The sequence below is a fragment of the Pinus tabuliformis genome, chromosome 9 (assembly GCF_031772625.1).
Source record: "Pinus tabuliformis cultivar Carrire ecotype Pingquan chromosome 9, CPIR1, whole genome shotgun sequence".
NCBI classification, from domain to species: Eukaryota; Viridiplantae; Streptophyta; class Pinopsida; order Pinales; family Pinaceae; genus Pinus; species Pinus tabuliformis.
The window spans coordinates 625,742,016-625,769,571 of NC_142307.1; positions in this window are offsets into that span (position 1 = coordinate 625,742,016).

Sequence of the window (27,556 nt, forward strand, 5' to 3'; positions counted from 1 at the left end):
GGAATTCTGGTGCAACATAGGCTTCGTTGGTGACTCAGAGCACCATTTGTGATCTCGAGATGCATTGTTTGTTGTGGCGAGGGATAAATTAGTGCAGGTTTGGTGTGAAGTGGCTTTCTCAGTAGGGTTCATCCCCTGCCTGGGTCTTGGGCCAACTCCCCTCACTTTCCAGCACGTAATTTTTTCTGGTCAGTCTATTGATGGTTTGAGTAATTAGTATGCTTTGTTTGGTGTTGGCCCCTCTCTAGGCTTTGTTATGGGTGTGGTGTTCGTTATGGCTTGTGGAAAGCATTATTTAGTGTTGGGTTGTCAATTTGAGGGGAGTTTGTCCCAGAGGCCTTTGTTCAGTGGTCAAACAAGCAACCTAGGGTAGGGAGTTTTGGTAGTCAGGTCTCAACAATTCTCTGTGTAAGGAGAGTGGAATACAATTGTACTTAGGGTTGGAGTGGCTTCGTTGCTCGTTATATTTCATCATTTCCTTAATTTTAAAAAAATTGTCATAATTTTTACCATTCACCTTTTTAGAAATAAATTTTGGATATTTTGATTATTGCAATAATAGAGTGTATTTTTCATTAATTTTTATTATTGGTTTTGGAATTACATTTTTTTTTATATAAATAGGTAGAGTTCGTTCAAGGCTCCTATTATCTCACCAACCACGACTAATAATAAAAACACACACACATACACAAAATTTTTAAATTAGAATATATAATTATATTCTTCACTAAACAAAAGCATGCATATCTATTGTTATCTAGTCTAGTTAGATTGTCATTTTTCAATCAATCTAGGTTCAAATTTCAACAATGCACGGAAAAAGTATTTTCCTCCAAGCATGTTGTTCTCCCTCTATCATCTATGTATGTTGTTCTCTATTCTACTTAAACAAATGTGCAACCAACATATTACATACACATTTTCTAATTTTAATTTAAATAATAAAAAATTTATAAACATTAGAAATTGTCAGCCAAAATGTGATGTATACATCCACTAATTCAATCTAATAAGTTGATCTCCCTTTTTGTTAAATAAACATGTAGCCATAGGGTAGCATACATGTTTGCTTTTACTTATTTATTTGTTCATTTCGAATATATTACTTAGTCTTTGGTAAGAATGTGATTAGATGGAATAAGGAAACCACTTTTGTGTAGTGATGATCGAAAAATCATATTCAGGTGGATTAGATTCTTAAAATCGTATATGCATGAGAGAATCCATCCTATATGCATTATTTTTTGTATTTTTTAAAAATACGATATTGTATTATGGATTTTGTTAAGCATATGAGAAAATTCCATTAAGTAGTTGCAAGGTTGTTGTGACTTACAATAACCACAGAAAAGTTTATTTGATCAATAATAAATCGAATAAAAACTAAATGGACTACATTCATTCATTAATGTATGATTACATGAGTAAGAAACAAAGATGAAGAAACAAAAAAAAAATTATGGGAAGGAGGGACTCTTTTATTTCCAATGCAATGAAGATAAAATAATTTTCTCAAAGACATAAAAAGGTATGTTCAATAGTGTGAGCCTTCCATAATCCCCTAATGGAGGGACTAGAGACCTGTCTCTTCAAGAAGAAGCAGAGAATTCCAATGGGGAAAGTCCAAAATATGCAAAACGAATACTACCAAGCTTTGAATTTCAAAGAGATTTATATTGAATTGATCCCCCAAGATTGATATTTGTACATTTTTTGAAGCTCTCATGGTGATTGGCTCATTAAATGAAGGTGGTTTGTATTTCACATTTGGAATGAATATGATGGAGCCTTGGAGGCTCTAAACACCATTTCATAATTTTTATTGAGCCTTTAAGCTTCCTATTTGCAACCTACAAGTTTCATAGACCAAATTTCATGAGATTTCCCATGCTTTTCAATGCATATTTTTTGTGTCTACATATTTGCACAACTATCACATGAACAATTGCACATTTCCATGTAAAATATGAACTCTCAGTTTACATGGCTAGACAAAAAGCCACTTTATAAAGTCAATCTCTTGCTTTTTGGATTCATGACTAATATCTTTAATAAACCTATATCTTAATGGATTAATGACATTTCTCGTCTATCACTTGTGGCATTGTGTGGATGGTTCTTGGGTGATAATAATTTCCCCTAGTGTGTGAGGTTAGGAGCAGATGAATAGCTGAATTGAATCATTGTTTTCTGTGTGTGTGTGTGTGTGTGTCCTACGACATCCATAATACACCAATAGATTTACCCCATATTAGAATGTAACTGCAATTCCTTAACTAAAATTATAAAACCATGGGTTAGACCAACACATGATACAAAACCACTAAATGTGAAAACCATGTGCTAAAAAACACCAAAAATATATTACTTAGTCTTTTGTAAGAATGTGATTAGATGGAATAAGGAAACCACTTTTGTGGAGTGATGATCAAAAAATCATATTCAGATGGATTAGATTCTTAAAATCGTATATGCATGAGAGAATCCATCTTATATGCATTATTTTTTGTATTTTTTGAAAATATGATATTGTATTATGGATTTTGTTAAGCATATGAGAAAATTCCATTAAGTAGTTGCAAGGTTGCTGTGACCTACAATAACCACATAAAACTTTATTTGATCAATAATAAATCGAATAAAAACTAAATGAACTACATTCATTCATTAATGTGTGATTACATGTGTAAGAAATAGAGATAAAGAAACAAAAAAAATTATGGGAAGGAGGGACTCTTTTATTTCCAATGGAATGAAGATAAAATAGTTTTCTCAAAGACACAAAGAGGTATGTTCAATAGTGTGAGCCTTCCATAATCCCCTAATGGAGGGACTAGAGACTTGTCTCTCCAAGAAGCAGAGAATTCCAATGGGGAAAGTCCAGAATATGCAAATTAAATACTACTAAGCTTTGAATTTCAAAGAGATTTATCTTGCATTGATCCCCCAGGATTGATATTTGTAGATTTTTTGAAGCTCTCATGGTGATTGGCTCATTAAATGAAGGTGGTTTGTATTTCACATTGGGAATGAATATGATGGAGCCTTGGAGGTTCTAAATGGCCTTTCATAATTTTTATTGAGCCCTTAAGCTTCCTATTTGCAACCTACAAGTTCCATAGACCAAATTTCATGAGATTTACCATGCTTTTCAATGCATATCTTTTGTGTCTACATATTTGCACAACTATCATAGGAACAATTGCACATTTCCATGTAAAATATGAACTCTCAGTTTACATGGCTAGACAAAAATCCCCTTTATAAAGTCAATATCTTGATTTTTGGATTCATGAATAATATCTTTAATAAACCTTTATCTTAATGGATTAATGACATTTCTCGTCTATCACTTGTGGCATTGTGTGGACGTTTTTTGGGTGATAATAGTTTCCCCTAGTGTGTGAGGTTACGAGCAGATGAATAGCTGAATTCAATCATTGTTTTCTATGTGTGTGTGTGTGTGTGTCCTACGACATCCATAATACACCAATCGATTTACCCTATATTAGAATGTAACTGAAATTCCTTAACTAAAATTATGAAACCATGGGTTAGACCAACAAATGACACAAAACCACTAAATGTGAAAACCATGTGCTAAAAAACAACAAAAATATATTACTTAGTCTTCTGTAAGAATATGATTAGATGGAATAAGGAAACCACTTTTGTGTAGTGATGATCAAAAAATCATATTCAGGTGGATTAGATTCTTAAAGTCATATATGCATGAGAGAATCCATCCTATATGCATTATGTTTTGTATTTTTAAAAATACGATATTGTATTATGGATTTTGTTAAGCATATGAGAAAATTCCATTAAGTAGTTTCAAGGTTGTTGTGACCTACAATAACCACAGAAAAGTTTATTTGATCAATAATAAATCGAATAAAAGCTAAATGAACTACATTCATTCATTAATGTATGATTACATGAGTAAGAAACAAAGATAAAGAAACAAAAAAAATTATGGGAAGGAGGGACTCTTTTATTTCCAATGGAATGAAAATAAAATAGTTTTCTCAAAGACATAAATAGGTATGTTCAATAGTGTGAGCCTTCCATAATCCCCTAATGGAGGGACTAGAGACCTCTCTCTCCAAGAAGAAGCAGATAATTCCAATGGGGAAAGTCTAAAATATGCAAAACGAATACTACCAAGCTTTGAATTTCAAAGATATTTATATTGAATTGATCCCCCAAGATTGATATTTGTAGATTTTTTGAAGCTCTCATAGTGATTGGCTCATTAAATGAAGGTGGTTTGTATTTCACATTTGGAATGAATATGATGGAGCCTTGGAGGTTCTAAACGTCCTTTCATAATTTTTATTGAGCCCTTAAGCTTCCTATTTGCAACCTACAAGTTCCATTGACCAAATTTCATGAGATTTACCATGCTTTTCAATGCATATTTTTTGTGTCTACATATTTGCACAACTATCACAAGAACAATTGCACATTTCCATGTAAAATATGAACTCTCAATTTACATGGCTAAACAAAAGGCCACTTTATAAAGTCAATATTTTGCTTTTTGGATTCATTACTAATATCTTTAGTAAACCTTTATCTTAATGGATTAATGACATTTCTCATCTATCACTTGTGGAATTGTGTGGATGGTTTTTGGGTGATAATAGTTTCCACTAGTGTGTGAGGTTAGGAGCGGATGAATAGCTAAATTTAATCATTGTTTACTATGTGTGTGTGTGTGTGTCCTACGACATCCATAATACACCAATTGAGTTACCCTATATTAGAATGTAACTGCAATTCCTTAACTAAAATTATGAAACCATGGGTTAGACCAACACATGACAAAAAACCACTAAATGTGAAAACGACGTGCTAAAAAGCACCAAAAATGAATGCAAACAACCACATATATATTTTTTTGAGGGTGTTTCCCTCAAAACATTCATTTATAGGGGCTTTCCCCCCCACCTCTAACCTCCCCGAATAAAGGGGTTGTTTCCTCTAAGTGACCCCCCACTGTACACAACAAAAAGTACAACATCATGAGGCTAGTCATACAAACAATATAACACATACCCAACATTCTCCCACTTGTTGACGTCATTCTATACAGGGAATCAAAGGTGTACATGGTCGATAATCCAAGGCACTAATACCCATTCTTTCGTTACACCAAGGGTATTTCTCAGTGCTCACATATCTTTTTAATGAATCTACAACATTCTTCAAAATGGCCACCTTTCCAATCTCACCCTCTTGTGTTCAATCATATCTCTCACAAAGTGGTATTGAACATCAATATGCTTTGTATTAGAATTATAAGTTGGGTTCTTTGCTAAAAATATCGTACTCTGACTATCACAATCTTTCCTTGCAAGTTGTTATACCAGCCTAATACTTGAACAAAACATCTACAACCATATTGCGTCCTTGCTTACATGGGTGGTTACCATGTAATTAATTTCTATAGTTGAGGGTGACATTGCAGATTTTCTTTTACTCATCAAAATAATTACTCCTCCTAATAGGTTAAGTACACACTCACTTGTATATCTTCTATGATCGATATATTGAAATATTGAACCCACTATAAATCAACAAAGCCATGTATGTTCAACACTCTAAGTGCCACACAAATACCTAAAAACCCTATTTTCTCCTTTCTAATGCCCTTTCCTTAGTTTTTACATATACTTGCTCATACTCCCATTGCATGTAGAATGTTCATTGTAGTACAAACTATTGCACACATCAAAATTCCAACTACAATGGCATATGGAACATAGGGCATGTCATCTTCCTCTTCCTCTATCTCGGGACACTAATATATAGATAACTTTACAACTATAGAAATCGAGACCTTTATTGAATTACATTTCTACATATTAAACTTTTGCAATATTGTCTTGAAATACTTTCTTTGATTTAACTATAATTTCCTCTTTGCTTGATGTCTTTTAATTTTCATGACCAAAATGAAATTTGGAGCAATAAGATATTTTATGTCAAATTTAGATTGTCATTGATTTTTCACTTCCTAAATGATTTCTCTATCATTTCCAATAAGATGTATTTCATTGAAATAACATTTATATTTCTTAAAGAAAATATCAAAATTAAAACTTAATATTTAGATTTCAAAAATAATTTCAAAATTAAAACTTAACATTCAATTGTATTAAAAACATCGGAATTAAAACTTAGCTAATTCCTACTATATCTCTCAATTAATATTTAGCTACTACGGGTAGACTAATTTGTAAAAATATTATTTACTTTTTAAAAATTAAATGAGGGAAAAACCATGTAACAATAGATCTATTATTAACTACACTATTCAAGCCAACACCTTGGTCTCTTTGTGGTACATGACAATGAAAAATCCCCAAGTATTTTAAAATATTTAACTACATATAATACCATGGGGTTAATACCACATACCATCTATACCAAGTTCCAAAACAACCACTATTGACTTAACAATCTTGAATCTTTCATCTAATCAATTTTACCTAACAATCCACTTTAAACATGAGGAGACAATTTCTTAGGATTAAATTCAAAAGATGTGCATTATCCTCTCCCCTATCACCAAGGTCTTAACCAAAATTAGGTCCTTACCAAGGCTTATGCCCATTTACATGTGCTTTAAACAAAAAAATTTATCATATCCAAAGTAAATTTTTATTTTTATTTTTGTCACCCTAACACTTTAGCCACTATCCTCCCTCCTTCAAACTTGCTCATACTAGACTCTATCATCATTTCCCTTCATCACAGCCAAATCTATCCTCGTGATGTTTCATCATGACCAACATCTTGATCTATTTTTCATATACATTGGATTTGGTCTTTGCCTCTGCACCTACCTTGCCAAACCAAGTATCTCATGTCATTTCCAAATAGGGCATCCATGTACCCTTGGCTTGCAGCTTGACCAAATGCTAGAGTTCTTTCTTCACCAAATAGTATTTTTTCCTTAATATTGGCATAATTTAATGACTTCCCTTAATTTGGCTATCCATTCCATTGTTGTCAATTCACGTCCGACCTTGCATTACAAAAACCATAATCGGGAATCACATAAGCACACAGTTCTTATTACAGTATGATACCAGTTACTATCTCAGTGGTCATGCTATATGCCTGGTAAATCTCCTATAAAAGAGCGTTAATCTGTGTTATGTCATTCTCTGAATTTTTATAACAGAAATCATTAAATTTTTAAATTATTAATAATTTGATTTTGTAAAAGTTTGATTTAGTAATATTTCTCAATATTTTTTTATGTTTTTGGTAGATTTAAAATTAAGATGAATCTAATTTGGTTAAATTATTTTTAATTATAATTATAATTATTAATTTATGTTTTTTTTTAATTATTTTTATTTAAATCAAGTAAAAATATTAAATATAACATTTCTATTTGAGCTTAAAAAAACATTTTGACACAAAAATTTAATTTTATAATAATTAAGGAAAATATTAATATAAATTTAATATTTAAATAATAATTAAAAAAACATTAATAAATATTAGGATAAATTTTTATGATTGAGAATGTAAAGTTTCATCAACTCAAACAAATGCTAAGGCAATACTAAAAGGAACAAAAATATAGATGAAGTGAAATGCATAATATAAATATATAGTTTTATTAAAATTAAATATATTTTCGAAAAAATTACATAATTTATAAAATTTTATATTTAAATAATTTTATTTTATAAAATAAAAATTAAATATTTTTTAATTCAAAAAATAAATAATAAAAAAATGTCAAATAATAATAAAGTTTAGTCACTAAAATTTCTCCAAGAATTAAGAAGAATAAAATCATTAAAAACCTAAACCTTCCGTCGGTTTTTATTATTAAAATGGATTATATTTAAAAAAAATAAAAATTTAATTTACTTTTAAATTTCTTGTTAAATCCCCAATTCCTTTTCAAATGTTTGTTTAACTAATCTATATTTTTAAAATAATATTTCATAATTTTATGGGATAATTATTTTTTCCTATATTTTACTTTAATGAATGTATTTACCCTCGAATGAGGTGATCACTTACTTTAATGAATGTATTTACCCTCGAATGAGGTGATCACTTAAGTAAAGGAGGGGAGGGTATTATGGTCCTCTCACCATCCCACACTCCAAGCAAACGTGGCAACACACCCTTTGAATGCTTATTAACACATGCATTCCAGATAGAATGCCACCACAACAAAGAGAGATTTTAGTGGATTTTCAGTTGGATTTCATAGATGAGAATACAACTCTCATGAATTTCATAGAGTCCTATCACTCATGTAGCATTTAATGATCAAAATTCAATGGAAACTTAATTAGGATTGCACATGGAGGGAGGGTTACATATAACTTTTCGTTTAAAGCAGAGAAAAAAAATTCCCCCTTATTAATAGATTTTAGTTCTGAGACCCTAGGCTATCCTCTAGTCTAAACTTTTTGAAGCATGCAATTGGCACCTTATTTTCAACATGGTGTAATGGCCTTGCAACAAGTTCTATGGAACAGTCGGCCCAAAGAATAGGTTGGAAATTCTAAAAAAACATCTTTGTGTCCTTATCCCATTGTGTTGTCAGCATCATCCTTCTTGGTACCCTCGTTCTTTGGGTAGTTGAATTTCAATTCTAGTAAGTGGTTCTTCATCCCTTGATCTAGTGCAATTCATAATCATGACATAGTCCTCCTCTAGAGCTTCCTCTTGAGCCTGACCATCCAGAGATAGGTATGATGTAATTTTTCAATTGTTTTTATCACTTATAATTCATGACTTGTTCAAAGTGATGTTAATATGATTGTTATAGGTTTAAGGTTAGCTTAGGTTCTAAGTGATATTCACATGCTTCTAGGGATGATACATTGCCTCTCCACATTTTCTATGTTCCTCACTCCTGCCACACATATCTCCTTCTTATGGCCTTTAGCCATGCCCAACCAAAGATAAAGAGTGTTGTGGGGGGTGATATATTATCAAGAAAGAGGATACTCTTGAGCTCAGACTCAAGCTAAAAGATTGACTGCATGCTATAGAGACTTGACCACTTAACCAATTCAAGAAAAGATCACTCAAGTGGAAAGGGAGCTCTCTAATGAAAGATGCAATCTTAAAGACACAAAGGTTCATACTGAAGTGGTAGATTGGGTTCCTCAAGCAGTTCACACCAGAGGCCAATATAATCAATATATATACACCATGAACATATAATGGCATCTCAAGTTTTTCTTGGAGAGGATGCTTGTAGATAGGAATGAAATATACGAAGACATCATCTTGACTTTGAACCAAATGTAATGACATCTTATTGTAGTGGATTGCAAGCTTACAAGAATTGAAATGTAGATGGACATGTTGTTAGTTTTTATAGCTTTAGATGAGTGTTCTAGTCTCGAATTTGGTCAGAGAGGCAAAGAAACGTAAGATCTCCAAAATCCAGAAAAGGTTTCGAGAGAAAACTCCCAAAGACAACTCAATTAAATTAATTGATAGATAATTGAAAATGGCTAAGTCTAACTTAGGGAAATTGATTAATTAAAGGGAATTAATTTAGAAAAGTGAGACTGCTCTAGAAACTCACACAAATTGAGTTTGAGATGATCTTCATTGTTGATGGGGATCTAATCATAGTCGTTGGTTCACCAACGAGAGATTATCAGAGGAGGACTATCGGATGGAGATAGACACATTGAGTGAGTGGGTGATCTAGGCAAATCAAATTTCCCAGAGTCCAGAGATTCAACCTAGAAGAGAATTCGAGCTAGAGATCAGTAACAGAGGCGGATGAGAAACAATAGAGATTTTGGTGGAGGTTTCCGGTGTTGGAAGAGTCAACTGGGAGAGGCCAAGTTATTCCATTGGAGGCTGTGTAGGGCCTTGCACAATGCTTCAATGAGGCAGTTTTATTTTATTGGAGAGGATGTTGATTTCACTGTTGGGGGTCGGGATAATTTTCTAGAGGGTCAGAGAATCACTTCCATAGGAAGTAGCAAGAAGGACGTCTTGATCAAAAGTAGATCCAGGGAGTGCATGTGAGGGTCTGCATAAAGTTTTGCGCAAGGGCCTTGAATAACAAGTTAGAGTGGCCAAATTGTTGTTGGATTGCTTTTGGGGAAGGGAAAGATTCCATTAATAATTTTGCTAGTATTTTCTCTTTAGAGGATCACCAGTTTGGCATCTAGTTTGTACTCAAAATTTTCACTGCTAAATAATAATAATAAAACCCTTCATCTGTTGAATTTGTTTTCCCACATTGGGTTTTTCTCGGGACATTTGTCCAAAAACAACAGTTTTAATTTTATTGTGTGTGCTCTATTTTCTCAGCTTCTAGTTTATTTTCCACAACATTTTTTATTGTGAATAAATTGCAATGTGATGTATTTGTTAATTTTTCACTAACAAAATAAGTTGCATAATTAATCAGTTAGAAGAATAAATTCTAGTTGTCACATTTAAAGGAATTTTCACATGGTATCAAAGGAGGTTGAAGATAGATCAAGAGCTTAGAAGTGACAGTAGAAATTTTGTAGCTTCAGAGGGAGTCTCTAAGCAAAATTTTTGGGTCTACGTAGAGATCCAACCAGGTAGTGTGAATTGTTGGGCATAAGGATTCGATTTTTAGTTGTAGGTGTAGTAAAAGTTTGAATAGCCCAATAGCAGTTCCAGAAGGCAGGGGTATTGATAGGAAGTAGTCTCGGTGAGCAGATCAGAGAATTCGTTAAGCAGATATGGGCATAGTTGGTTTGCAACTAGACTAATAGTAGCAGATCAACACTGATTAGAAGAGAAAATCACACAAAACTATACTCAGCATGTCTTCAGTAAGTTTTCCAGAAACCTCCAGTATGGCCATAGACATATTTTATATTTAGGGGTCTACAGATTTGTCTTTCAAATTGGAGGACGAGTTTTCTCAGGCAACTTTCCTATCTAGCTCAGCTTCACAGGGATTCAGGTATATAGACAGTGGAGCGTCATCTCACATGACGTGAGTTAGATATTATTTCTCCAGCTACAATAAGGAGGATATGGACTTCCATATAACAATGGGAAACAAAACTAAATGTAATCCATTTAGGAGAGGCACCATTGACATCTAGAGGGAGTCAAGAGAAAGTACTAGTGTTACAAATGTATTGCATGTGTTGAGGCTAGGTATGAACCTGATTTCAATATCTCAATTACAGGATAAGGGATATGATATCCACTTTGTAGGTAAGAAGGTGTTCATTAAACATCGGAACTAGAAGAAGGTGAAATAGATTGGGCTACGAAGCAACATATTATATAAGTTGTAGTTCCACTGTCCAATGGCTCTAGTAAGAAATGGTAGTAATAATTGGAGAGACTTGAATGAGTTATGGCATAAGAGGATGGGACATTTACATCACGGAGCACTTGGAATGCTTAGGGAGACAGTGACAGGTGTTCCAGAACTAGGCACAGAACATGATGATGTGTGAAAAGGGTGCGTGCTTGGGAAATATGCTAAGGCAACATTCCTAAGAAGTGACAACAAATCAGATGGTGTGTTATAGCGTATACACTCAAACATTTGTGGCCCTATGTCCACTATATCTCTTAGAGGGTATGAATACTTCATTACCTTCATTGATGATCATTTTAGGAAAACCTGGATCTATTTCTTGAATACTAAGGACGAGGCCTTCGATCACTTCAAGGAGTTTAAGGTTCTAGTAGAGAATGCGACAAGGAAGAAGATCAAGTTTCTTCACTTGGATAATGGAGGTGAGTACATAAATAGTGACTTCATCGGTTTCTATGTGAAGGAAGGCATCAAGAGGGAGTGGAAAACTCCATACAAACCACAACAAAATGGGGTAGTAGAGGAGAAGAACAAGTCTAGAGTTGGGGCTGCAAAAGCGATGTTATATGAATAAGATTTGCCCAAGTTGTAATGGGAGGAGGCATGTAACACGACGATGTATATCCAGAAGAAGGTTCCTCACAGAGAATTGGGGAAGATAACACCAGAAGAAGTTTTCTCATGAAAGAAGTCAGGAGTTAGTGACTTCAGGATCTTTGGCAGCATAGATTATCGATGTACTAGATGAGAAGCATACCAAGTTGGATCAAACTGCTGAAAGGGGATACTTTGTTGGGTATAGAGAAACCTCTAAGGAATATAAGATCTATGTTCCTAGCAGTAGGAAGATTATCATGAGATGGGACGTGAAGCTTGTATAGGACAAAGCCTTCAAGAAATCTTGTGAGATGTCAGCAGGTGATTAGAGTGAGCCAGCAAAAACTCCATTAGTCCAACAATAGGGGCAACCGCATGGATAGCCGTAAGGATAGTCACAAGGATCCAATATTTTTATGAGTACTAGAACATTCTCAATTGCAGGAGTTCCAGTGAGTTAGTAACATATGGAGTAGCAGAGGCAGGATGAGGAGTTGGTTGATCCTCCCACCACTAATGGTCGAATCAACAGGGAAGTTTGTCAGACATTGAGAGATGCATAGGAGTTTATTGGAGCTCTTAAGACGAACAAAAGAGAATGTAGACAACCATTAGAGAAATTTTGAGGTCTAAAATGGGAATCCTAAGAAAAAATGTACAACCAAAATAAAATTTATAAGGACCAATAGGATTCAAGATGATGACGTCAACCATGGGGGATAATTCACCATTTTTGGAGTAAAAAGGTAAAAAGATTAAGAAATAATAAAATAATAAAACTATTTTTTCAACTTGTATTTTCAACTTATATCCCAAAGGTTTTGCTCAAATTTCAAGCATGAGTACTTGTTGGATGTAAAATTTAATTCCTTATCCAATGAGTACCCATGTTCCATACTTTCGATGGACCTTGCTACACGAAAAATGAGAAACACATGAAAAATGTGATTGCAATCACGTTTTTCTTGTATTTCTCATATTTCGTGTAGCAGGGTCCATTGAAAGTATGCAACATGGGTACTATTTAGATGAGGAATCAAATTCTTGCATCCAATGAGTGTTCTTGATCGAAATTTGAGTAAACCCATAGGGAGATAAGTTGAAAATATGAGTTGAAAAGGTAGTTTTTTTCTTTTTTCTCTCTAAAATTTGATGTTGTAATCTAATCTTATTTTATTATTTCTAGTATTATTTTATAAATTCCTTAGGAGGGCCATTTTAGGCCTCAAAATTCTCCTAATGTTGATAGGTACCAAGCATTGGTGGCATAGGTTGTAGAGCCTTCCATCTAATAGGAGGCTACACAACATGAGGTGTGGATAGATTCCATGGTGGAAGTATACAACTCCATCATGACAAATGATGTTTAGGAGGTAGTGTCGAGGCTTGAGGATATGTTAGTTGTGGGCTCTCGGTGGATCTATAAGGTCAAGTACGCTACAAATGGAAGTGTGGAGAAGTACAAGGCTATGTTCATGGCAAAGGGGTATGCACAAAAGGAAGGGATAGACTATGAGGAGACCTTCACCCGAGTTGCCAAATATATTTTTATTCAGTCGATTATATCTCTAGTAGTGTAGATGGGATGGAAAATTCACCAGATGGATGTAAAGACATACTTCTCTAACAAGGTGATAGAGGAGGAGGTATATATGGAACAACTAGAGGGATTTAAGACACATGAGAGGGGCACAAATGTGTGCAGACTGAAGAAAGCTCTATACAGGCTCAAACAGGCTCCTAGGGCATGGTATGGTCAGATTGAAAACTATTTGTAGCAGATGAGATTCATTAAGAGTGACGTATATCCCAGCCTTTACTATTTTATGGTAGAGGATGAACCACTCATCCTAGTGTTGTATGTGGATAACCTCTTCTTAACAAGGTCATTATGGCTCATAGAGGATTGTAAGAGGAACTTGGCAACAAAATTGGACATGAAGGATTTAGGACTGATGCATTACGTCCTAGGCTTGGAAGTGTTGTAGAGGGATGGGGAAATCTTCATTGGTCAAAGGAGATATGCTACAAAAATTCTAATGTGATTCATGATGCAGGTTTGTAGATCCATGTCTACATTAGGGGAATTTTGAGGTGTAAAATGGGCCTCCTAAGAAAAATGTGCAACCAAAATAAACTTTATAAAAACCAATATGATTCAAGATGATAATGTCAACCATGGAGGATGATTCACCATTTTTGGAGTAAAAAGTAAAAATATTAAAAAATAATAAAATAATAAAAGTACTTTTTCAACTTGTATTTTCAACTTATCTCCTTAAGGGTTTACTCAAATTTCGAGTGGGAGTATTCCTTGGATGCAAAATTTAATTCCTCATCCAAGGAGTACCCATTTTGCATACTTTCGATGGACCCTTCTCCATGAAAAATGTGAAATACATGAGAAAACGTGATTGCAATAACATTTTTCATGTATTTCTCATTTTTAACATGATTGCAATCACGTTTTTCATGTATTTCTCATTTTTAACATGATTGCAATCACGCTTTTCATGTATTTCTCATTTTTAACATGATTGCAATCACGCTTTTCATGTATTTCTCATTTTTCATGGAGCAAGGTCCATTGAAAGTATGAAAGATGGATACTCTTTGGATGAGGAATCAAATTTTGCATCCAATGAGTGTTTCCGATCGAAATTTGAGTAAACCCATAGGGAGATAAGTTGAAAATACGAGTTGATTTTTTTTTTTCTTTTTTCCCTCCAAAAGTTGATGATGTAATCTAATCTTATTTTATTATTGCCATTATTATTTTATAATTTCCTTAGGAGGCCCATTTTAGACCTCAAAAGTTCCCTAATGCACCTATGATTACCAACTAGAGGAAGATTGATGCAGCAGAGGATGAGGACGTTGACCCAACATTGTATAAACAACTTGTCAGTTCTCTCATGTATCTGGTCAACACCAAGCTATAGATCTACTTCACGGTCAACACTCTCTGTCAGTTTATGGTGGGACCTAAGAGAGTGCATTGGATAATGAGGAAAATTATTAGGTATTTGCGCATCATAGTTGAGTATGGATTGAGGTATACTCGAGGTAATGGTGTCAAACTATGTGGATTAATAGATGTGGATTGGGTAGGCAGTCCAATGGACAGAAAAAACACATTAGGGTGTTTCTTCAGTGTTGGTTCACGTGTTGTTTCTTGGTGCAACAGGAAGCAGAAGTCAATAGCACCGAGATTTGCATAAGAAAAGTATATGCGAACTAGCATAGCCACATGTGAAGCTATACGACCTCAGAAGTTGTTGGTCAGCTTGTTCAGTCAGAAGTTGGAGGCGAAAAATATCTATTGTAATAATTAGAGTTGCATTAGGGTCTCTGAGAATCCAATGTTTCATGATAAGTTGAAACACATAGATACCCGATATGACTTCATTAGAGATTGTGTGCAGCATGGAGCAATCCAGCTACAATATGTTCCCACAGGAGAGTAGGTTGCAAATATACTCACGAAAGCTTCAGGGAGAGCTAAGTTCATTTATTTTAGACAATAAATGGGTATAATGGATACCCTGTTTCAATAGCAAATCATGGAAAATTTTAGGGGCGAATTTTCGCCCTTGAGCGAAATTAAGGGGTTTTATATTTTTATTGGGCAAATATTTTGTATCACAGTACATTGTTACAAATCACCTCAAATTTATTTTATAAAAAGATTAGGTATGGAGGTTAGCCCACCTTATTTTAAGGGAGAGAGTTCAAAAAGTAAATTTAGCCCTTGAAATTAGGAGTTACAACCTTCCATTTGCCCTAATTTTCAAGAATAGGTATTTATGATAGTTATTTCACCCTTCACATTCGGTGTAAAAAAGTTTTTTTTCTTCCATTTTCCCATATTTCATGGTATTGGGGTTAATTTCGAGAAAATGACCTTATTTTTTGGAACAAATGGTCACAAAACAATAAATCATTTTATTTAAAAATTCAAGTCTCTTATTTTCATGTTTATTTAAAGATTGAATAATGTTCTTCCCATATTCCAAGTTTGCATCTGTTTAGTCATAATCATATAAAGAATAATGGAAAACATTTTTTTATATTTACTCCATAAGTCACCTTATATTTACATGTAAATAAATAAAAATAAAAATAAAGTGGAGTATGGTAAATAAATAAAACCTCCTTTTATACTTACTCCAAAGGTATGGTAAATAAATATAAATATAAATAAACTAGAGGTATGGTAAATAAATAAAGCCTCTTTTTATATTTAGTCCATAACTCTCTTTTTATTTAAGAAGGCTCAAAAAAGAGGTTTTATTTAAGTGAATCCTATGGGCCAAATACCATATTTATAAAAGAGGTATGGTAAATTAATAAAAATATAAATAAACGAGAGGTATGGTAAATAAATAAAATTTTTTTTTATATTTACTCCAGAAGTCACATTATATTTAAGAACACTAAAAAAATGTGTTATATTTAGGTGAATCCTATGGGCCAAATACCATGGGCCAAATTATTATTAATACCATGCAAAAAAAACATTATTAACCCATTATTAACCCTAATATTAGTATTAATAATAAAAAAAGATGGCACATGGTATTGACCCATGGTATTCACGTGGAATGTAGGCTATTTAAAGGGAGGAATTAAACCAGCATAGATCCATCTTTACTCTGGATCTACTAAGCCCTGGGAGGGATCAAATATCGTGATATGCAAACTAGCATAGAGTGAAAAAATATTTGATCCTCGGGCTTGGTAGATCAAGGGTAAAAATGGATCTTGTAATTTAATGTCACTTAAACATTTTAATTTGGTTAAAATAAAATAAATAATAAATTATTAATTTTTATAAATTACTAATAGTAGTTTTTAAGCTCCAGGTTTATGATAATCCATGGTATTGACCCATGGTAATATCATGGTATTCATGTGAGCATAGACTATTTAAAGGGGAAATTCTATCAGCTTAGATCCATCTTAATTCTGGGTCTACCAAGTGCTGAGAGAGATAAATCGATTTCATCCCTCCAAGAGTGGTAGAAGTGGAGTTAAGATGGATATAGGTTGGTTTTTATGATAATGAAGATATTAAATAGACTTAGGAAATTATATTATAAAAACATCTTAAGGTGAATGGTTAAAGCTATATTTAGTCACTTCACAAAATTTAGTAAAAAATACCAATATCTCCATTAATATTGGTTTTTCTGATTTAACAAAAAAAAAATTCAAAACAGTGAAATCTTATCACTCTTTCTGCATCACCCTCGCAGAAGAGAGATAGTTAGTGCCTAGATTTCCCACCATTTTTCAAACATTCTGAATATGATATCTTCATGAAAAAGTTAAGGTACTGATGTTGGAATAGTTATTTGAAAAATATGTTGGTTTGTACAACCTTTCATCTTCTCTATTATTCTTAATTTGTCGTAATGATCTGTAGGGGTTGGGCCAGTGCTTGAAAAATATTCTAGTTTGTACAACCTTTCATCTTCTCTGTTTTTCTTAATTTGTTGTAATGATCTGTAGGGGTTGGGCCACTGCACCATATGGGGTTGGGCCAGTGCACCATATTGTCCTAAAAGGCGGAGATTGTGCACCAAAAAGGAAATTAATCCACATGTTACAGCATTGTTAAAAAATGCAAGACATATGAATGTAGTGAATTATGCTAATAAGCAATTTAGATTGGGAGAGACGTAATTAAATTTTATTATTTAATTGAAGATTTCCAATTAAAATAATAATAAATCTATATGTATATATTAATATATTGATTGGAAGGCTTCTGACAATGGTCACTTCTTTCCATTAGATCCCCTTTAGGCCTTTGGGATACCTACTACTTTCTTATATTATATAGTTGGGGCTTGCTACTTGTTGGCATGTTGGGGTAAACAAAATGTGTTTTTTTTTTTATCTCGCAGTTGGAGTCTATGGAATAAGAAAGAAATTTGATAGCTTGACAAAAGTGGTACAAAATATGTTTTTTTTTTAATCTCGTAGTTGGACTCTATGGAATAAGAAAGAATTTTGATAGCTTGACAAAAGTGGTAGCTTGACAAAAGTAGTAGAGAAAAGATTAATCTCTCCTACCTTGACAAAACTGGTGGTCAAGATCAACACCTACAAGAACTTTGTTGTGGAATATTATCAAAACTAATAGAAGGATATGAAAGAGTGTACAGTGAGAACCTTGACAAACATGGCCACTAAAACTTGCAACATTGTTTGTAGGAAGAGAAAATTATGTTTCTTTTTTCCAAACATGTATGTTAGTACATTACAATTTAATGAATATGTTTTCCTATTATCATATATGGTTTCATACTTTAACAAAACATTCACCAAGACTTCACTTTTTATTATTCAGTGAAAGATTTTCCAAGATATTACAAGATTTTATAATTCAGTGATAGATTTGCCATGACTTTACAAGATAATATAATCCGGTGAGAGATTCGCCAAAAAAATTATATATACATATTATATTATTGATAAAATCACCTCCCATTTTTCCTATGTATCATGGGGATTCACCCATTTATTATACATATAAATTTAGGGTGGTTCTTAAAATTTTCCCTGTAGCAAATAGATCAGTGTCAGCATGGCGTAGTCAGATCTTGGGACAATTGCATAACTAATTATTATCAGTTATTGAAGGGCACAAAACTAGTGAGGGTGCAGAAAGATACTTAGTAGATAGTGCTGAGACTAGTTACAATTAGAGAGTCAGGAGATAGTTGGCAAGCCATTAGAAGGATATAGTTGATTTAGAGTTTTCAGTTGCAATATTTGCAACAAAAACAACAACATGGGATCAGTTGAACTGTGGATAAGAGTTGACAGCAGTGCATGGTGGCACAATGCAATGTCAGTAGCAATGCAAATGCAGGATGGTTCAACTACATCGTTGGCAGATGAATCAAAGTATACATAGTAACTTGGTGGACAGTGGTAGGCTGCCCTAGTTTTTAGACATCATCAACGTGAAGGAAAATGTTATGGGATGGAGAAAACCTTCCTCACTAAGAGGGAGTGTTAATTTTTGTAGCATTGGACAAGTGTTCTAGTCTCGACTTTCTTCAGAGAGGCTACGAAACAAAATATCTCTAAAACCCAAAAAAATGTTTCAAGAGAAAACACCTAGAGATAACTCAATTAAATTAATTGATCAATAATTAGAAAATGCTTAAGTCTAACTTAGGAAAATTGATTAATTAAAGGGAATTAATTGAAAAAAGTGAGAATGCTCTAGAAACTCACATGGATTGAGTTTAAGATGATCTTAGTCATAGATTGGGATCTAATCATGGTCATTGGTTCACTAATGAGATATTATAAGAGCAGGATGCTGGGATGGAGACAAGCACATCGAGTGAGTGGGTGATGTGGGTAGATCAAATTTCCCAGATTGCAAAGGTTCAACTCGGAAGAGAATTTGAGCAAGAGATCAATAAGAAATGCAACGAAACAACAATAGAGATTCTAATGGAGGTTTCCAATGCTGGAAGAGTCAGCTGGGAGAGGCTGAGTTATTCCACAGGAGGTCGTGCAGGGGGTTTCATAGAGCCTCATTGAGGCTGTTTGATTTTGTTCTACAGGAGGTCAATTTAGGTTCTGGAGGCGAGGATAATTTTATAGAGGGATAAAGAATCACTTCCAAAGGCAACAACAAGCAGGATGTCTTGATCAGAAGTAGATCTAGGGAGTGCGTGTGAGGTTCTCCCTAGCATCTGCACAGAGGTCTGCACAGGGGTCTTGGATAACTAGTTCGAGTGGCCAGATTGTTGCCAAATTGCTTGTGGAGAAGGGAAAAATTCCCTTTGAGAGGATCACCAGTTTGGCATCTAGTTTGAGCTTATAATTTTCACTGCTTCATAATAATAATGAAAACCTCATCTACTGCATCGATTTTCCCACATTGAGTTTTTCAGGGGACATTTGTCCAAAAACAACAATGCCAATTTTATTTTGTGCGTGGGCTTTATTTTCTTAATTTCCAGTTTATTTTCTACTGCATTTTTTATGGTGAAGAAATTATAATGTGATTTATTCGTTATTTTTCCATAAAAAAATAAACTGCATAATTAATCACTTAGAAGAATAAATTACAGTTGCTGCATTTTAAGGAATTTTCACACACTCCTCCTAATCCAGGTTAACCCCTCGAAAACAACAAAAAGCCCATCCTAGTTGGATCAACCAATTTAGAGAAATAAACATGCATATTCATCTACTTCTCTTGTTGGCATTATCATTCAGGTGTTGTCCTTGATGGCAACTTACTCATATGATAGATCACAGTGCAACAGGTCAATAGCAAAGAATTAATGATTAGACTACAAAGAATGAAGAAAGAAAGGTATACACAGGTTCACCATGACAAAGAAGCATATACACGTGGGTTAACAAAACAAAAGAAGCATATAACGTACACATGCACTTTCACAAGAGGGAAAGTGCGTACATGTTGGAAAACTAAGTTTTGGTCCAAGGTATTTGGTCCATGGTATTCTGGTCCATGGTATTCTGATCCATGGTATTGGTCCAAGGTATCTGGTCCAAGGTATTGACCCTAGGTATTTGGTCCAAGGTATTGGTCCTAAGTGGTTTTGGTCCATGGTATTGAGAAAGGCCTAAAACTATATAAGAGGAGAAGATCATTAGGCCAAGTGTGCAAGTATTGAATATTTGATGAAGTATGAGATCCAGTATGCAGGTTATGGGTTTGTGATGCTTTTCTTGATCTGAACTAAGGATTCACCTATGTGGATGATGATCAACAATGGATCGAGATCTTAAAGCTTGGAATGTATTATCATTATGTGGTTTGATCATGGATAGACTAGATCTGAATACTGACACATATTTTATTGTATAAATATTATGATCTGGGTATGACTGATGTCTGGAATAGCTGCAAAGTTATGAGTAAATATTTGCAAATCTGTACGCGAGTTCGCCTTGGTAAAAGCGTGTATACACGTTGGTTCAACTCATTAGAGTCGCATATACAGTATGAAGTATGATATTTGAAGTTGCAGTTGGATCTGGTTGTTGCTGCAAAGTTTTGGGTTCTGCTCTGTGTTCTGGTGATTGTGTTTTGATGACAGTATTCTGAATGTTCAGTGGTGATTGGTTTTTAGCTTCAATGTTGTTGATGGGTCCAGTATGCAAATTGGATGAAACATGGCCTTCATATTATGGTGTTGTGTTCCAGGAGTATCGAGTCTGAAAATTTATGAAACATGATCCCTAGAGGAAGAGAGAAGGTCGTAGCCTTCTGTAGGCTAGCACCTACGTATTGGTAAACATATCAGCCAATACAAGAACCAGGGGGTTGGAGCTCCCTTCTAGTAGCAGCTGGAAAACAAGTGAAGGTTGGAGCCTTCAGTAGGCCAGCGCCTACCAACTGGTAAACATATCGGCCAGTACAAGAGCCAGGGGGTTGGAGCTCCCTTCTAGTAGTAGCTCGAAAACGAGTGAAGGTTGCAGCCTTCAATAGTTCGGTGCCTACGTACTAGTAAACAGATCGGCTAGTACAAGAGCTAGGGGGTTGTAGCTCCCTTCCAGTAGCAACTGGAGAACAAGAGAAGTTTGTAGCCTTCTGCAGGTGGATTCCTGCATACTGGTATGAGTCTGCACTAGTACAAGATTATAAATAGGTTTTTCTTATATTAAAGAAGACAACAACAAGTGGTTTTTGTCCCGCATTGAGTTTCCACCTTAAATCTTGGTGTTCATGTGTGTTGCTTATGTGTAATGGTTTGTTCTGTTTTTACTACACCTGGTTACTGTTTATATGGTTAATGAAGTATTGATGCACTAGTTAAAGATCAACATATGATGAATTAACTAAAATCTTAAGTTTGCTGGATATACACTAGTTCCCTTAAATACAGTTGCGTGTACATGCGAGTTCCCTTCACTGAAGTAGCGTATATAAATTTGAATATGGAAATGAAAAGTTATTGACTTGCTAACACTAATTCACCTTTGCCCCCTCCCCCCCCTCTCAGTATTATTTCCAACAATTGATATCAGAGTAGGTCCTTTGGAAGAAGCTTGATTGCTTGAAGGATATCCGTAGACACAATGGGAAGGAAGCTAAAGAAGAAGAACACAGCTCAAAGGAACAGGGACAATTGGCCATTAAATGGAAGCAAGGATTTAGATTCCAAATCACCTCAAGATGAACAAGCAAATGAAGCATCAGATAAAATCATAGATCAACAAAATCTATTTAACAAAGGGGAGAGTGCCCTCAAGAAGAAGTTACCAGATTAAAAGCTCAGCTGGAGTGTGCCTTCGAAGTACATCAAATGCTGTAGGATGAAGTGATATCATTAAAAAACAAGTATAATGAAGAAAAAGAAAATGAGATTCTCAAACTAAGGCAACAAGTGGAGGAAGGAAGAAAGTCTGAAGAAATCTTGAAGAAGCAATATCTGGAAAAGGAAGAACAACATCAGGTTGAGGTAAATATCTTGAAAGGTAAATTAGAAGAAAAGGATAAACTATTACGATTTCAAGACAGTAATAAGATTTTGGTTGATATTCTTAGTAGTCAAAGGTCTCTTACTATCAAAACTGGTCTTGGTTTTTATGAATCTGTTGAGGGTGAATCTAGCTCACAGGGTGAAGCAAGGAACTCTAATGCAAAACCTAAAATGCTCAACAAGGAGATAAGAGGTCAACCCCATTAACAACCAAGGAAAGAAATCCTTCATAGAAAATATTTTACTCCAATCTATGGAAGTGATAGTCAGTTATTTTCTCAGATGAATAATGTTGAGTGTTATGTATGTCATAATCTTGGACATGTTGCAACAAGATGCAGAAGTAGAATGGTTCAAGATCGTCGCATAGAAAGATCATCATGTTCCAGGTACTTTAAGGGATATTGTTTTTCTTGCAATATGTTTGGTCACAAAGCCATTGACTACTACAGAAGGAATATGAAACATGTAATATTTTATGCATGTAACAAGCTTGGACATATAGCAAAGGAATGCAGGAGAAGATTTTGGGCACCATACCAAAAGGAGAAAACATCATCATAGTTGAAGATATGGAAGAAGAAGGAAGTACAGTCAGAAAGATGTAGCATAACAGAGTTTACAGACATAACAGACTCAGAGGGAGCTGAAAGTGTGAAACTTCAGTGTTCTAAATCTCATACGCAAGTTTCATAAAAACAAGTCGCATATATACACGAGTTCGAAGCTGCCCAGTCACGTATATGTTAGTTTGAGGAAAAGCAATGGGACAGACTCAGGAAAAAGGGTCTGATATGGTTCAGTCAATTATTTGCTTTGTTTGATGATGGTTACTATCTTCTGATGATGCGTGGAAATGTTTTGGTACTCATAAATGTTATTTAGAAGTGCTTTTAACTTGATGTATATCTGATTGATGATGATGCCTTGATACTTCTTGCTGATATATACATGATCAGATCTGACAGTGAACAGATGGAATAGGTTCAGGGGGAGCATATGCTTCGAATAATGCATTGTTGGCATTATGGTTAAAAGTCTTTGGTGATGATGCTTATGTGGCTAAATGATACATCTTGCTATGATACTTGGGGTCACATTGTTGGTATTTAGATCAGATTCATGGATGATCACTTAAGTGGCATATTATTGTTGGTTGGCCAAGAGAATGGTATTGCAGGTTACAGGTCTGGATGTTGTTGACAGATGCTTATGGTGTAGATCATATATGGTGTATGATAGTTTCTGATGACTATCATGGTCTTGTTTAGATTGTTGGTCTTTGTTATAAAAGTCATGTATATCATTTGATATAAAGGTCATGCAAAGACCTAATTTGTAACCCCACTTTGCATGGGAAAGATGATGTAATAATTTCTACTTCAGTCATGCATAAACATTTGGTATATCCCCACTTGGTTGGGTGGATGAGTAAAAAATGGTGTATCCCCACTTGGTTGGGAGATTGATGTATGTATGAGTCATTGGTGATAGGAAGGTCATACTCACTTAGTTGAGTTGTAGAGTCATGTTATTCTTTTGAAAAATATGTTTTCAAGACTCTGCATGTGCTCAGGGGGAGCATGGACGGATTGGTACACCTTAGCATGTACAAAGGGGGAGCTCAATCGGATATTTCAGCATGTACTCAGGGGGAGTATGGACAACATAATGTATATCAAAGAGAGAGAATATCTTGGTCCACCCTTTGCCCTTGATGTCAAAGGGGGAGAGTGACTTGGTGTGGTTGTTGCCATCAAGTCCAAAGGGGGAGATTGTTGGCATTATGATTAAGGTGTTGTCCTTGATGGCAACTTAATCAAATGACAGATCACAGTGCAGCAAGTCAATAGAAAATAATTAATGATCAGACTACAAAGAATGAAGAAAGAAAGGTATACGCAGGTTCACCATGACAAAGAAGCGTATACATGCGGGTTAACAGAACAAAAGAAGCGTATAACGTACACACACACTTTCACAAGAGGGAAAGCACGTAAATGTTGGAAAACTAAGTTTTGGTCCAAGGTATTTCGTCCATGGTATTCTGATCCATGGTATTGGTCCAAGGTATCTGGTCCGAGGTATTGACCCTAGGTATTTGGTCCAAGGTATTGGTCCTAAGTGGTTTCGGTCCATGGTATTAGGAAATGCCTAAAACTATATAAGGAGGAGAAGATCATTAGGTCAAGTGTGCAAGTATTGAATATCTGATTAAGTATGAGATCTAGTATGCAGGTTATGGGTTTGTGATGCTTTGCTTGATTTGAACTAAGGATGCACCTATGTGGATGATGATGGACGATGGATCGGGATCTTAAGGCTTGGAATGTATTATCATTATGTGGTTTGATCATGGATAGACTAGATCTAAATACTAACACATATTTTATTGTATAAATGTTATGATCTGGGTATGACTGATGTCTGAAATAGCTGCAAAGTTATGAGTAAATATTTGTAGATCTGTACGCGGGTTCGCCTTGGTAAAAGCATGTATACACGCTGGTTCGGCTCATCAGAGTCGTGTATACAGTATGAAGTATGATATTTGAAGTTGCAGTTGGATCTAATTGTTGTTGCAAAGTTTTGGGTTCTGCTCTGTGTTCTGGTGACTGTGTTTTGATGATAGTATTCTGATTGTTTAGTGGTGGTTGGTTTTGAGCTTCAATGTTGTTGATGGGTCCAGTATGAAAATTGGATGAAACGTGGCCTTCATATTATGGTGTTGTGTTCCAAGAGTATTGAGTCTGAAAATTTATGAAACATGGTCCCTAGAGGAAGAGAGAAGGTCGTAGCCTTCTATAAGTCGGTGCCTACGTACTGGTAAACATATCGCCTAGTACAAGAGCCAAGGGGTTGGAGCTTCCTTCCAGTAGCAGCTGGAAAATGAGTGAAGGTTGGAGCCTTAAGTAGGCCGATGCCTACGTAACATATCAGCCAGTACAAGAGCCAGGGGGTTGGAGTTCCCTTCCAGTTGTAGCTGGAAAACGAGTGAAGGTTGCAGCCTTCAGTAGGCCAGCACCTACATACTAGTAAACAGATCGGCTAGTACAAGAGCTAGGGGGCTGTAGCTCCCTTCCAGTAGCAATTGGAGAACGAGAGAAGGTTGTAGCCTTCTACATGTGGATGCCTGTGTATTGGTATGAGTCTGTACTCGTACAAGATTGTAAACAGGTTTTTCTTATATTAAAGAAGACAACAGCAGGTGGTTTTTGTCCCACATTGGGTTTCCACCTTAAATCTTGGTGTTCATGTGTGTTTCTTATGTGTAATGGTCTGTTCTGTTTTTACTGCACCTGGTTACTGTTTATATGGTTAATGAAGTACTGATGCACTAGTTAAAGATCAACATATGATGAATTAACTAAATCATAAGTTTGCTAGATATACGCTAGTTGCCTTAAATACAGTTGCATGTACATGTGAGTTCCCTTCACTAAAGTAGTGTATATAAATATGAATATGGAAATGAAAAGTTATTGACTTTCTAATACTGATTCACTCCCTCGCCCTCCATCTCAGTGTTATTTCCAACATCTCTACTCTTAGTTCTTTATATGTTTTATTGCTTTAGTTTTTAGAATAAGAAAGGCGTTTCTCGCCAACTAATTAAACTTTATGTTTTGTTTTTTAAATCTATAAACCCTCTCTTAACTTTTGACATTTTAAATCGATTAAAATTTTGTGTGTAATTTAATTTCTTCACTAACAACACAAACTTTAACAATTATACATATAAATATTTACAAATAAACCATACAAATTTTTTAAAATATTAAATAATAAAAAATAATTAATGAAAGTATCTACATAATAATTCTTAATTAAAATTATCAAATATATCTTTCAAAATACAAACGGTTGCAGCAATTTATTTTTAAAATTATTTTATATCTTTAATAAAATTATTTGTTACATTTCTACACAATCAAATTTGAATGTACCATTCAGTCCATTGCAAAGCATATTTCTTTTGGAGTTTGGCCTTTCTCGAAATACATGAAAATTAATAAAATTTTATCCTTTCCACGCAATCAAGCATTGATCAAGTATTAATGCACCATTCCGTCCATCGAAAAGGATACTTCTGGATTCCGGCCAACTTCTAAATATATGTAAATCAACTCAATCAATGTTTTTTTATTCACACTTTCTGTGATTCATAATAATAAATGATTAAATTTTTTAGATTAATCAAAACACTATTTTAAAGGTTGGTAAAAATTCCTATGTTATATTTCACGTTAGATGTTTAGTAAGACATATATGAATTTACACTTTTTATGATTCATAATAACTAGCGATTGTACCAGATGTTGCAAAGGAAACACTGTAAAGCATAAATTTAAGAAGAATCATGAGATTCGAGCAGAATTATGAGATTCGAGAAGAATCATGATATAAATCACCGAATATAAAAATTAGTAAAAAAAATGTCATTCAAAGCTATAAGATAAAGAGAAATCACTTACATTATGCAAAATTTATACATTATATAATATAAATTTCCTCCCAATCTTCAAAGATGCTCTTGCAAGTTCCAATAGAAAATATTTTATCAAAAAGATGTTCTTTTTCAATACGGAATTGTCTCACTTATTAAAAGCTTATAGTCTTTTACCGTTTCTAATCAATTTTTTTTTGAAAATGATAAATTGGATGAACTAGTTTAAAGCAGAGCTACAAAATAGATATATCAATAAAGCTAGTCAGTGACATAACATCTTTACATTGTTTGATACGAGAGAAGTGGATATTTTGTTTACCATTGATTAAATAATTCTTTTAGCTCACATAGAAACTTTAATTCACTATTTAGAAGTACCATGATGAACTCTTATGGTAGCATCCATGAGCTTTCATTTATTGAGCATGATATTCTATGAGATTTCTATGTATTTGACCAGGCAGGGGCCCATAAATAAACACAAAAGGCTTTTTATGCCTCATAAAAGTGTACATTTGATGCTGAGATTATTTCCTTCCACTTTCTCCTCTCATAGTTGTTTTTGACCATATTTCAATATTGAACTGTCTCACTTGATCAAAAGCTTGCAGTCTTTTACATTCTAGTTGCACATAATTTGATCATGTACCTACACATAAATTTAACATGTACCCATTTCATATT